We start from the raw sequence: 13,802 nt of genomic DNA, 5'->3' as shown, positions 1-13,802 counted from the left end.
GCACATGCAATTACCCCACATATGACGAGGTTTATTTACGCTTTTCAAAGTCCTCACACATCTCTGTTCTCCTTCAATCAAGCAGGACTCCTGAACTGGGCAGTTATCGCCAAGTTCCGGAGCATCCCACAGCAGAGACTCGGAGCCCACCTGAAGCCACGGGGGCTGCAGGTCTGGCGCTGGTCGTCACCGCCTGAGCCATCAAGCTTATGCCACACCCAACGCTCGGGCGCAGGGAGCTTCAGACGCCAGGGGAGGAGGAAAGTCACAAGTCCCTTTACACCAACCAGCTTGGAAACTCCTAACAGCATCTTGATCTGCGCACAGCGCTGGTGGGAGTGGGGGCGGCTGAGGTGGGACGCCGAACCTCACCCGCCCAGTGACTTCAGCTAAGACACTTCTAGTCCCTGTCCCAAGTATTCCCAAGAGTGTTGTCCGTTATTTCCAACAGTTACCATTTGTCATGATTTGCAAAATGTTTTAGGCTTTGCAAATCAGTGTGCACAGATGTCATTCCATTTAACCTTCGCTGTTAGGGATTATCATCCACCCTTCACAGAGCTGTAAGTCAGGACGCGTGTGGTTGCAAGGGACAGAAATCTAATTCAAACTAGTTTAAGCAAAACAACAACAAAAGGATTAATTGGTCCTTGGAGCACATACAAGCCATCTGGCTTCAGCTGTGCCCTGGTGCTGTAAAAAACGTCCCCACCGCGTCATTCCCAGGCTGCTTTCCTCGGCAGGCACTGATGTCATCCACAGGAGGCCCCTCCCTCACCAGGTAAAGGGAGCAGCCGCCGCCTCCTGGCTTAGAACCCAGACACTTCGGGAAATCCGCGTAACAAAGCCCCATTCCTGCCAGCACCCGTCACACTCCAGGAAGGATCCTCATTGGCCTGGCCTGAGTCACGTGTGCCTGCCGGGCCCAATCACTGTGGTCAGAGGGAGGCAGCGCCCTGAGGCCCAGGCTGTCACGTGACTGACACTAGCGCAGGGGCAGGACAGTCCCTCAGCAACACGCGAGAAGCGGTTGTTCAAAGGCAGGTGGCAGAGGAGGGCGCGGGTGCCGGGCAGACACAGAACGACGCGGCGGCAGCCAGCAGGAGACGCGGTGCTGCCGGGCGGTTTCTCCACGACGGCTGCGGGCCGAGGGCGAGGCCCGCAGCGCCCCGAGGGCCGCACACGACCTCCGCCACGTTCTCCTTCACACGACACGCTGCTCTCCACACACGGGACAACTTGTCCCACGTCAAGCGCTTCTCCAGTTCTCGGGGACACTGAAAGGTGTCCTCCAGTTGAGCTCAATCCTGACGCCACCCACCTGGAGACGCCGTCATGTGCCACTGGTCAGGGACTCGGTGCCAGGACGGCCCCTCTCCGTCCGCCCGTCCCAAGCGCAGTCGTCACCTGTCCGTCGGGCCAGGCGGCTACGGGCCTCAGGGCCCCGCAACCCGCTCGCTGGCTTCGATGAGCGGGCTCACAGAACTCGAGGAAACAGCTTCCCTACTTAAGCGGATACCAGACTATTATTTATTGTAAGTCGGGAGCAGCCAGGGGGGAGGAAAGGCTCGGGGCTCTTGGGGGCGATGCGCTCCCCGAATCTCCCCGTGTTCACCGCGCTGGCAGTTTCCTGAACACCCCGCCCTGCCTTTTGGGGTTTTATGGAGGTTCCATCACACGGGCACGATGGATTAAACCACTGGCCATTGGCGACTGAACTGCACCCCCAGCCTGTCCCTCCCCGGTGGTTGGGAGTGAGGCTGAAACGTCTACCACTGATCACATGGTCGGTCTCCCTGGCAGCCAGATCCCCTCCTCACGTGCTTTCCCAAGTTACCGCATTAACTCACACTCAGGTGTGCTTGTAAAAGGTTTGCTCTAAATATCAAGACACCTTAATAGCTCACATCACTTAGGGAATTCCAAGGGTATTAGGTGCTCTGTTGTCAGAAATGGTACAAAGACCAAATAAATATTTATCACAAATCACAGTATCACCCCGTTAGTGCCGTTTCCCACAGAACTTGATGGCGCCCTAATCATTTATTCAACACGCACAATAGTAGTAACAAAAATAATGGCAACCCTAATCACGCAGTAATGTCAGTATGACGGCTCTAGCCTGGCACTGCACTGAGCTCTTTACTTTGTTAATGAACAAAAAATTCAATGGAGAACCTCGGAAGACCTAACTGGCTTTACAGAACTATTCGTGAATCGGGCAGCATCCCATCTGGTAAAGAGAGGTGCTCCCCGGAGCTGGGCAGAATGGAAGGCTTTTGTAGGCAGAAATGAGGCAAACGTTCAGAGAGTGGGTTAGTTCAGGGAGGTCACAGTCCCTTAGGGGAGGCAGGGGGTCTCATCAGGCAGATGACCTCACGAGTGCTGACCAGGCCACTCCAGACCGAGTGCTTTAAAATTCCAACTGCAATTCGGTTAATTAGTAAGTCTTGGTGGGGCTCTCTGCCAGAGGGAAGAGGGAGTTTGTGTCCCAGCCCTGGAAGGCAGCTGCAATGCAGGGCACAGCCCGCTGCACTCAGATGCAAGAGTGGCAGACACCCGAGGAAACAGTTCCATTTCAAAGTCGCCCACGGTGCAGGGAGGGGCTGCTGGAAGAGGCAAGCGCCACAGGTTGGGGGTGGGGGGTGCACCAAGGTGCCGAGCCCCCAGGGCGAGGGGCTAGACGCACGTGGGTTCCGATCCTGACTGTGCCCCCCACTGGTTGTGTGAATGTGGTAACTCAGTAACGCGCAGACATACGGTCAATACAGTAAAATATGGTCCAAGTAAAACTGTACTTCCAGTAAGCGTTCTGGAAGGATTACTGACATAATGCTTGTAAATATTTAGCCCAGTGCCTGGCACATTTCACGCAGGACCCCACAGACACAGCTGAAAACCAACAGTGCAGACAAATGAGGCCTGTGTGACCGACTCAAGACCCCGAGTCTCTTAAACCAGTGCCTCCCTCTCTTGTTCTATGAGGGGCAGCCAGGCCCAGAGCTTGGGGACGGACATTCAAGGAGGTAACTGTCCCCCCACTGCAGCCCCACTTCTGCTCATGCACAAGGAGTTTCTGAGGACGGATGGGACAGTTTCTGGCCTGTACCACAAGGCAAGCCTCCCCGCGTGGTCCTGAGGACACACAGCCTCTTTCAGCGCCCCATAAAACACCTGTCGTTCATAACCTGTGGTCTCGGAGACACTGAGTGCCATCACCTCCCACTCTCCACATCTGCACCTTGAGACATGCAGAACGCATTAGGGTGGCCAAGAGGTCTGATCACGCCCCTGCGTGACTGATGGCTTTGTCCGGAGCACCGCCCTATTGCTAACAGATACAATGGGGGTGGGAATTAACCCAAGGCAGCAGGGCTTGGAGAGAATGTGGTGGAACACAGAGACAGAAGACAGGAAGCCGACTGAGGGCCAGGGCCCAACCCAGCAGACCCCACGGCTGACAACCTCCACGGTCTCCACACGGAGCACATGAGCACACGAAGCCTGGACGGGAGAAGGAAGAGCTCTCGCAGGCCCTCGAGGCCGCTGCACATGGCAAAGAAACAGGGATTTGGAAACGCGGGAAATGGACGCGCTGACTGGATCACTCCACGGGCTCACTCATGCGCAGTGCATTTTCAAGGAGAATGGATTTTATTGCTTAGTTCCCTGTAAGTGAAGGACTGGTGAATTGTAAAATCCTGTCGCTTAACATGTAACATTAAGTATTGAACCAGCGGAAAAAGAAATCGATTCCAGGTTTCATTGCTGATTAGCTTTTCTCAGGGAATTGAGAGTGAAGTGTCATTACTGCCCTTCCCTTCAATTCATAAAACACTGAGTGAGACCCCTCAGCCACCACGCTTGTTCCCACTTGGTGGCCGTCGTCTGCAGCCCCTTCCGGGCTCGCTCGGCACGCGGCCCCGGCAGCTGGTCTGGCGGGCTGCTCGGCTCCTCCTTCCCTTCCTTTCCCCACAAAATATTTAAGGGACAAGTGTGTCCCAGGCACCGAGTTTGAAACATGAGCCATGACACAAACTCTGATTCTGGGGGACTCAGAGACAAGGGCAGGAGACAGACCAGCTGCCAGCTTGAAAGGGGATACAGGACTGGACCCCAGAAATGAATGTTCATCTCTACCCTTGGCTTCTCAGACGAGGTGCCCCCCCCCACCCTCCCCGGTGAGTCTTGACAGCTTAGAGGGAGGAGAAGAACAAGGCTGGGAAGGAGCCACTGGGAAGGTCCATGTGCCGAGAGACTGAGCAGCTCGTCACGTCTCGGGAGGTAGGACCTGGAAGCCGACAAAGGAACCGTGAGAAGCAGGGAGCTCGGGCGCAGGCAGGGCCTCGCTCTCCACCCCAGGCTGGTCTTGGTCCTGCCGCTACAGGGCCATCTGTGAGGTCCTGCTGGAAAGACAAGCGCTGGTTTGCTTTTAGGACCGTCCCTCTAGCAGCAACACGGAAAACGGACTGAAGGATGGGGAAGAACGCAGGCAGGCGACAGGTGAGAAGCAACAAGGGCAGGAGCAGTGGGACGGAGGGCAGGCGGGCACAGGTGTGGGACGGGTGGGGGCCAGGACCCTAGCGCGTCACCCTAATTCAGCCTTCTCCCTGCGGCCCCGATCACTGTGGCCGCCCCCTGAGTGGTCGCCCTGCCTCCAGTCTCTCCCTCCCCGTCTGTCTTCCACCAGAAAGGTCATTCTAAGAAGCAGCCCCGTTTACTCAACTGCTTAAGAAACTGTTTACTCCTCTCAGCTGCACACGGTTCTCAAGGGAGTGGAGGGGCACGTTTGTCCCCAAGGTGACATTTCACAATATCTGGACATATTTTTGTTTTCACAATTGGAGATGGGGAGCTGCTACTGCCATCTAATGAGTAGAGCCCCCGGGAGGCTGCTAAACACCGTACAGTGCACAGGTCGCCCCCACAGCACAGATTTTCCTGGCCCCCAAATGTCCATGGTGCTGAGCTGTCATCTAAAATCCCAAACTCCTACCATAGCACTTCTCCCCCCTTTTTCTTTAGCCTATTTTTTTAATTGTTTTTCAGATTGCAAAAATACTTTGATTAAAATAATACAAAATTGCATATATGCAAATCTATCATTTCCCCATGACCCCACTCCCTTGGTCCCCTCCCCCTCAATATGAACAAACTGGAGAGTGTGCCCCTTTTGTTCTCCACAGCAGCATACATATGTGCACACATATCCAGGGGGTTCTTGGCTGAGTTTTACACAGAACTACACAACCAGCCTTCAGGCTTGCCAATCTGTCATGGACATCTTTGCAAGTCAACAGATATGTTCTTTTTTCTAATTTGTTTATGCAAATATATGCAGATTTCTGTAACAAACCCAAAGGGATCCTATCATAAATGGGGAATTCCATTTTTCTGTTACAATATTTTTCTCACCCCATGCTTAAACCCTGTAGTCACATAACTCCCAAACAGCTGTAAGCTCTTCTCTGCGTTTCTCATGTAACTGCAAATTTACACACACACATACACACACACACACACACACACACACAGACACATACAGACATACACACGCACCTCTTTTGGTCATTGTTAGCTTAATGAAAATAGTATCAGACGAAACACATTTCCTTACCTTTATTTTCTTACTCAATAGTCCTCATAGAAAGCCATCTAACTGTTACAACAAGGTATAACTCATTTTTTTAAGTGGCTGCAAAATATTTTGTTATATAAACTTTTCTACCCTTTCTTGTTCATCAGCGTTCGTTTTGCTACCACAAGCAGGGCTGCTGTAAAATTCTGATATATGCGTCCTACTGTTCTGATGCTTCCACTACAATGGGTCGAGCCCCAGAAGTAGAAGTGCCGGGTTGAACGCAGCGTGTACTTTTAATTTTAAGAGATCCTGCCATTTCACTTTCTAAAAGGACTGTAAAAGTTTATACTTCCTCCAGTAACTCGGAAGACAACAAGTTTTCCCTCATGCCCACCAGGAATGTTCATGTTATGATTTTTAATTGTTTATATAAAGTGTTGATACAATATTAATTTTAATTTTCTGACTATGAACCCCTATCTCACATCATATAAAGCTAAATTCCATGTCCACACAGAGACTTGCACAGGAATATTCTTAGCAACATTATTCAAAACAGCCAAAAGTTCTCCATCATCTGGAGAATCGATAGGCTTAAATAAAACCTAAAATATTAGAAAACAAATGAAGATACTACACCCATAAAGTCTCAGGACAATAAAGCCTGATTAATTGGGAAGGATACCGAGACTACAGAAGGAGATACAGGCAATTTGACTAAGTATACTTTTATGATGTTTACATGTCCAAACATACTTGAAAGAAAACCAAGACAAGTGGTAGCTTTGGAGGCTACAGAACCGATGTGCGATGGCTAACAGTCTGTAATGGTCAATAGACAACAGGCAATGACGAGGCCAGAACCTCCGCAGAAAAGTGGGCAGTGGCCATCCAGGCCCAGACGGCAGCCCCAGGGGCCGGGGAGCGCCCTCAAGGACGCAAGCCAGGACACATAGAGCACACGATGGCTGTGAGAAGATGCATCGGAGGGAAAAGCTAATCACCCCTGTGGGCACACGGCCGGCAGGAAGCAGACGACCCCCTGAGGGGTGCCGATAAAGAGCTAACGCAAGGTGCCCCGTGCAGAGCTGGGGGCACGGCGAGAGGACGAGGACGGTAGTAGGAAGCTCTTTCCACCCCAGGTTCAAGTGGCCCAGGGAAGAGTGGTTGTTTCTGGATGAACAGCTGGGCCTGTGGAAGCAGGACTACCTGAGAGCAGCTGTGACCACAGAGCTGGCGGGCTCTACCAGAGCACAGTGGGGAGAGGTCACAGCACCCCTCCCGCTCTCCTCCTGCCGGCTCATCTCCTGTCGCTGGTGCCCATTAGCCAAAACCAACGGGAAACTGAGGGCCTGGGAAGCCGTGCGTGGAGGGAGGCCAGCCTCCTGAGGTGCAGGGCAGGAGGGAGGGCCCACGGGCCAGGATGGCGTGGCAACCTGAGAACGACCAGCACGACCGCTCACACACACGGAGCCCCCAGAGGCAGAACAACGATTATTAGTGGTCTCAGGGCTATTCTACCACAGTGTTTTCTATGTGTGTTCGCTCTATCACTGCTTTTTCCCCAAAGCTAACATATTTCATATTTAAATAACTTTAGTGGATCAATGAAGAAAAAAGGGGGACTAGCCAATAGAAAAGAAGCAAGGGAAATAAATTGGCAGTTCACAAATGCAGAAATACATATGGATAATATAGAGCTAAAATAATAAGCCTATTTTGTAATCAAATGCATGCAAATTAACACAACAACAAAATGCCATTATTCATCTATCAAATTGACAAAGAATAAAATTAAATATGGAATGCCTCCTGTTGTCAAGAGTGTGGTGAGATAATACACTCACTGATGGTAGGAGAGTAAATTGTTTTATCCTTTCTTGAAGGTAATTTGCCAAGACATATTAAAAGGCTTTAAAACGTGTTTATATCTTCTCCCCTAGTAATTCTGCTTTCACAAATTTCTCCAAAGGAAATACTCAGAAATGCCCATATGATATTATCACATTATTTGTAACAGTGACAAATTTAAAAAACCAAATATTCACAATAGGAGATTTGTGAAATGAATTACGGTATGGCCATACGATGACAAATGATGAAGCCATTAAAACCACGGTGCAGAGACACTCAGTGACAAGGGATCACATGTATGGTATTCTACGAAGCAAAATGACTGAACGTAAGCCAGGACATACTGTACATTCTGCGATCTTAATTTTGTAAAAAAAACTAAAGTGTGTATATGTATTTATATGTCATTTAAATTTGAAAGTACTCAGGCTATCTATATCTTTATCTATCTCTGGAGATAGAAATGGAGGAGAGGGACATGGAGACGGAGACAGAGGGAGCGACACTTACATCTAGGTGTATCTGTGTACAGAGAGCAGAAGGCTACACACTAGAAGGAAATCATCCTAATGTTAACGAAGGCTCCATCTGTGGGTAAGAGTTTATGTAATTTTCAGATTCTGTATACTTTTCTTCATTTTCCACAACGAATGTATTTTATTATCTACTGTGTTTCTCCGAAAATAAGACCTAGCCGGACCATCAGCTCTAATGCATCTTTTGGAGCAAAAATTAATATAAGACCCGGTCTTATTTTACTATAATATAAGACTGGGTTTTTTTTGTTTGTTTGTTTGTTTTGAAACAGTGGTTAGATGCCACGAAGTAGGTGGCAACGCCTTAACCATATGCGTGTTGTTAGGCCCGAGGGCCTCTTCCATCCTTGTCAAGGGGAGTGCTAACCTCCTCTCCTTTCATACAACACAAGACCGGGTTATTTTTTTTAAAGATTTTATTGGGGAAGGGGAACAGGACTTTATTGGGGAACAGTGTGTACTTCCAGGCCTTTTTTCCAAGTCAAGTTGTTGTCCTTTCTGTCTTAGTTGTGGAGGGCGCAGCTCAGCTCCAGGTCCAGTTGCCGTTTCTAGTTGCAGGGCGCACAGCCCACCATCCCTTGCGGGAGTCGAACCGGCAACCTTGTGGTTGAGAGGATGCGCTCCAACCAACTGAGCCATCCAGGAGCTCAGCGGCAGCTCAGCTCAAGGTGCTGTGTTCAATCTTAGTTGCAGGGGGCACAGCCCACCATCCCTTGCGGGAGTCGAACCGTCAACCTTGTGGTTGAGAGGACACACTCCAACCCACTGAGCCATCTGGGAGGCAGCTCAGCTCAAGGTGCCGTGTTCAATCTTAGTTGCAGGGGGCAGAGCCCACCATCCCTTGCGGGACTCGAGGAATTGAACTGGCAACCTTGTGGTTGAGAGCCCGCTGGCCCATGTGGGAATCGAACTGGCAGCCTTCGGAGTTAGGAGCACGGAGCTCCAACCGCCTGAGCCACCGGGCCGGCCCTAAGACCGGGTTTTTAACATAATATAATATAATAAATATAATATAATATAATATAATATAATATAATATAATATAATATAATATAATATAATATAATATATAGTATAATACCGAGTCTTATATTAATTTTTGCTTCAGAAGATGCATTAGAACTGATGGTCCGGCTAGGTCTTATTTTTGGGGAATGGTACACATATTTTGTGGAGACAGGCATAGGAACCCCAGCAACCAATTCACTTCCTATCTGCCCATATGCAGGGTCCATTTCTCCCTTCAATGTTGACTGAATTGGTAGGCATGTTAAATTCCCAAATGAGGCGTAAAATTCCTAGGATTTAAAGAAGAAATGTCAGTACTCTACCAAATACATTGGCATGCCAAGCTCTATGACGTATCTCCTTGGGTCATTTCCCTATTGATGCAAAAAATAAATTGTGGGGCATTTGTACAGGGACTGCTCACAGCAATGAAGGACAGAGCAGCGTGTCATCCCAAGTGACAATGTTAACCACCAAAAGCAAGTCCCATAAAAATGCCTTCTATATGATTCTCTGTAGATTTTCTAAAACAGGCAAAATTAGTGTTTGGGAACGCAGACCTCTGTGGAAGTTCTATAAAGCAAGGAATAAATAACACAAAATATCTGAAGAGCTGTGACCTCTGAGGAGGAGGCAAAAAGAGGTGCTCAGAAAGGGACAAAGGCATGACTTTCAAAGTTCTGATACTGTTGAATGTTCTATTTCTCAAGCTTAGTCATAGATACATAAGCGTCTGTTTAAATGTTACTTGAAGGTACACTCTTTTTATGTCTGTTTCTAAAAAGATGTATCGGTAAGTTAAAAGATAATTTTAACATGAAGTCCAGTTTGAGGCGGTAAGGCTATTCCCAAACTGTCATCAGGATGACGGTTGTCCAGTCCCCGGCCAGAAATGTGGTGGCTTAAAATTCTCCCTCACATGTAAGTGAGACCTCATGGTATTTGTCTTTCTCTGTCTGACTTACCTCATGTAGTGTAACACCCTCTAGGTCCACCCATGTTGCCACAAATGGCAAGATTTCATTCTTTTTATGGCTGTGTGTATACGGACCACCTCTTCTTTAGCCTGTCATCTATCGATGGACACTTAGGTTGCTTCCATATCCTGGCTGTTGTGAAGAGTGCTGCAATGAACATGAGGGTGCATGTATCTTTTTGACCAACTATACTTAAATTAAAAAAAAAAATCCTGACCATCCAAAAAAACAGTGTCCTTCAGACTGTCACCCAGCAGAAGGTGTAACAGGTAAGATTGATCCCAGTGTTACATGGACATCAGCAATTCCTTCACAGTCGGAGTCCTTGGGGCACTTTTCCAAACCCAGTATCTGAGTGCTCGATTAGTTGAGCACTTACTATAACCCAGTACCTGAGAGCTACGATTAGTTGAGCACTTACCATAATCCAGCCACTCTCCTAGGTGTCTTAAAAAGTGTTTCATTTAATCCTCACAATAACCCAATAAGGTAGATACTAATATTAGACATAGTTTTCCAATGGGGAAACTGAAGCTCAGATGTTTGTTTAAAGGGAAGGAGCTAGAAAGTGGGAGAGCCTGAACTCAAACTAGATACACTTAACCCCAAAGCCTTTGTTCTAACCCATTATACTAACTTTCTCTCTGAGTTTTATGTCATTGTACTTAAACATAAGAATCTGAGTTCCAAGGTTCCATTTATTCTTCTCTTTTTTTTCTCTTGACAGTGAATAAAGGCATTCACCCTCTTCTCTTTGGAGCTCTCACTTAAACATTAGTTATATACTTCACAGAGCACAGAGTGATGAGTTTTGGCATAAAACTCAACCCTTGTTCCCTCTGTCTCTGGTGGGAATTCCAAAACGTAATATGAAAGGCAGACTGAGAAAAATCTCCTGGGACTCCTCATAACAACCTATTAATAACTCTATCATTATGAATAATAACTTACTCTTTATTAGCTTTCCAGCTGCCAAAATTCTTTTGCATTGTTTAGAAGATTTTAAAAATGATTTTATATCCTCCTAACTCCCTTTTATTTCTAGGAATTTAATCTAAGAAGTACCACACAAGCACATTATGGTGTCCTCTTCAGTTGTCCAGTGTCACCCATTCCCTGTTTTCTGACTGAAGCCCTTGGTTTTTCTCTGGGAAATGACTATTTCTTTGTAATTTGGGTAGTACCGTAAATAAAGGTGCCAACCAGCAGCCATGCACACAAGGCCGACCTCACGGACCTTCCTGCTTGGACTTTAGTGAAGGAGCTTCAAGGTCAGACGATGGTGGAAGTTGATTCACGTCCACGGTCTTAGCCTGTGGACTTTCAATTCCTTTCTGCTACTTGGATCCCGAGAGCTTCGCGGATCCACCTCCTTTCTCACGTCGAGTTATTCAGTCTATGACTCAAATTGGTGAGTTACCTCAATCCTTCTAATAAATTCTTTCTCCCCTCAAGCTGGTCATAATTTACTTCTGCTTCCTGAAATTAAAGGACCCTGACTGAAAGATTATCCAAACATAAATAACTCACTCATCACTGTATTGCTCGTAACAGTGTAGAAGAAATGCCTTAAACTATAGGAACAGTTTAAATAAATAAGGACTTACTCAAACAGTGAAGCAGTCTACAACCACTGAAACTGTTATGCAGACTTGTAATCACTGACGTGCAAAGGTTTGCAACACGCTGCTGAAGACAAGCACGTTACGGGGGAGGGGGGGACGTGTGTCAGCTCTGACCCTCTGTGACCCCGTGACTCCCCAGCACAGTGACAGGCTCGGGCCTGCGCGCTGGGGTTAGGACAGGTTATGCTGCTTCACGGCAGCTGCATTTCTTAAGAGGAAAGCATATGATTTTAACTTGTGCTTCTGTGGACAAGTAATGAATCTTTCCACAAAGTCTGAAGCCACAGATCTAGGAAAGCAGAGTGAGAATCCCACTGTCCTGCCGGTGAGCGTTCCAATGAAGCCGCGCAGATTTTCTGGGACAAGATGCCTGTTCCATGTGTCTTCCAGCCTAAGTGATGAGCCAAATCAACAACAGCGAAGGAGTCGGAGTTGAAGAGTGGGAAAATCACTGACCTGGACCCAAGAGAAATGGGTTTTGCCCCTGGATCTGACACTCGCAGCTCTGGGTCACGGGGGAAGTCACTTAGCCTTTTAGTCCTGCTCGTGTATCAAAGGAGAGGCACAGATTGTCTGTGTGGTTTCTCAGGAGTCTAAGAGTCATCAGGTTATAAAGGGAAAAGGGCAGAGAAACGAATTTCTACATTCAGCCCGTTGCAGTGTCTGCCCCGCGCTGCTCCGGTCACAGCGCCTGGTGCTGAAGCGGGAAGCCGACCTCAGACCCCAGGGGGTGGTGAATCAGACACAGGCACTGAGCTGGTTCTACCCCATGGGGAGTCCGTGCTGGTTAGATATCCGTGTGTGCCCCACACAGAACCAGGAGACTGACACTGAGGGCATTCCCAGGGTGGATTAGGAAAGAGCCACTTTCTTTCTACGAGAACTGACAAAATGGCAAGATGGTGCCCTTGGAGCCATCTTTGCCACCCGAAGAGGAGAAGCCAGATGAAAACTACACCAATAGAGAGGGGAGTGAATCAAAGATGAGAAGATAAAACCCTAATCACATCATTTGAACAAATGAATCCAGCCATTCCTGAAATCATTATGATAGCCAAGCAGTTAGCTTCCCTTCTAGAAAGCTGAGGGCTGTCTAAATTTAGGGCTGTTGCAATGGATACTTTTACATGCCAACTTGACCGGGCTCAGGGAGGCCCAGGCACCTGGTAAAACATTACTTCTGGGTGTGTCCGTGAGGGCGTTTCTGGAAGCGATGAGCATTGAACTGGTGAGCTGAGATAGTACAGGGGCCTCCCCAGTGGCTGCGGGCAAACCCCACACTGAGGGCCCAAGTAGAATAAAAGGTGGAGGAAAGGTGCATTTCCTCTCTCTGCACCTGCTGAGACACCCATCTTCTCTTGTCCTGCCCTGGGACATCAGTGCTCCTGGTCCCCAAGTTTCAGACTCAGAAGGGGACTCACATCGTCAGTTCCCACCCCCACAGCACCAGCTTTCCTAGGTCGCCAGCCTGCAGATGGAGGACGTGGGACCATGACCACGTGGGCCGATTCCTATTACACATGTATCTCTCTCTCCTATGGGTTCTGTGTCTCTGGAGAACCTGGCTGATACAGTCGCCACTGCTATGGCAGAGACCAAAACTCCTAGCTTATACCATCTGTTTAAGGTTTATAAACTGACATGGGCCAAGCAGCGGCACAGACAGGCTGTGCCTGTTTTCAGAGGGAGGGTTACTGAAAACCTTTGTTTCCTTTCCTATAGTGATTTCAAGTTTTCTTTTCCTTAAGTTTCCTTTTCCCCAGTTTCTTAGCTTCTACCCCCACTGCTTCTTAATTATTTTATGAATTTTAATTATTTTATTAATCTTAGGCAACAGATTGTTTTTAGCCTGAATCATAAGAAGCGTTTTTACCCCCTGCTTTTTACCCTGAAACTTGTGATTTATACTTGTTGACTATAATCATTGAAGCCTAATGTTCTTTCCAACCCGTTGCGGACCCAGCTCCTGGACAATTAGCGCCACCTGTCTGAATGGCCGGCTGAATGGCCACAGGCTCAGAGTTGACGGACTTCCCATCATGTAGCCATCCCTCATCAATAGCTTTGAGCTCTGCCCTTTATGCCCACACTTTTAAATTTATTAATTAAAATCTATTTTTCCTCATTTGGGGGCTTTGGGGACACAGAGGATGCCCCAGCAAGATCACCAGTCCCGACCGAAGAAGCCAACACGGTCTTCCAGGCGGATCCCAAGACCCCT

General features: G+C 48.2%; 1 protein-coding gene and 1 non-coding gene across 2 annotated transcripts in view; both read right to left on the bottom strand.

Annotated features, from left to right (window-relative positions):
- The window catches only part of LOC109438476 (uncharacterized), a 226,723-nt gene that overhangs the window by 114,540 nt on the left and 98,381 nt on the right, over nt 1-13,802 (bottom strand). The window lies entirely within an intron of this gene.
- Nucleotides 8,235-8,360, bottom strand: LOC141569532 (U6atac minor spliceosomal RNA). The gene has a single exon (XR_012493257.1). It is a non-coding gene; the product is annotated as a U6atac minor spliceosomal RNA (small nuclear RNA).

Source organism: Rhinolophus sinicus, chromosome 18 (genome assembly GCF_057876585.1).
Source record: "Rhinolophus sinicus isolate RSI-liver-muscle chromosome 18, RSI-T2T, whole genome shotgun sequence".
NCBI lineage: Eukaryota > Metazoa > Chordata > Mammalia > Chiroptera > Rhinolophidae > Rhinolophus > Rhinolophus sinicus.
Note: the sequence above shows the minus strand (reverse complement) of the source record. Positions and strands in the feature narration are given on the sequence as shown.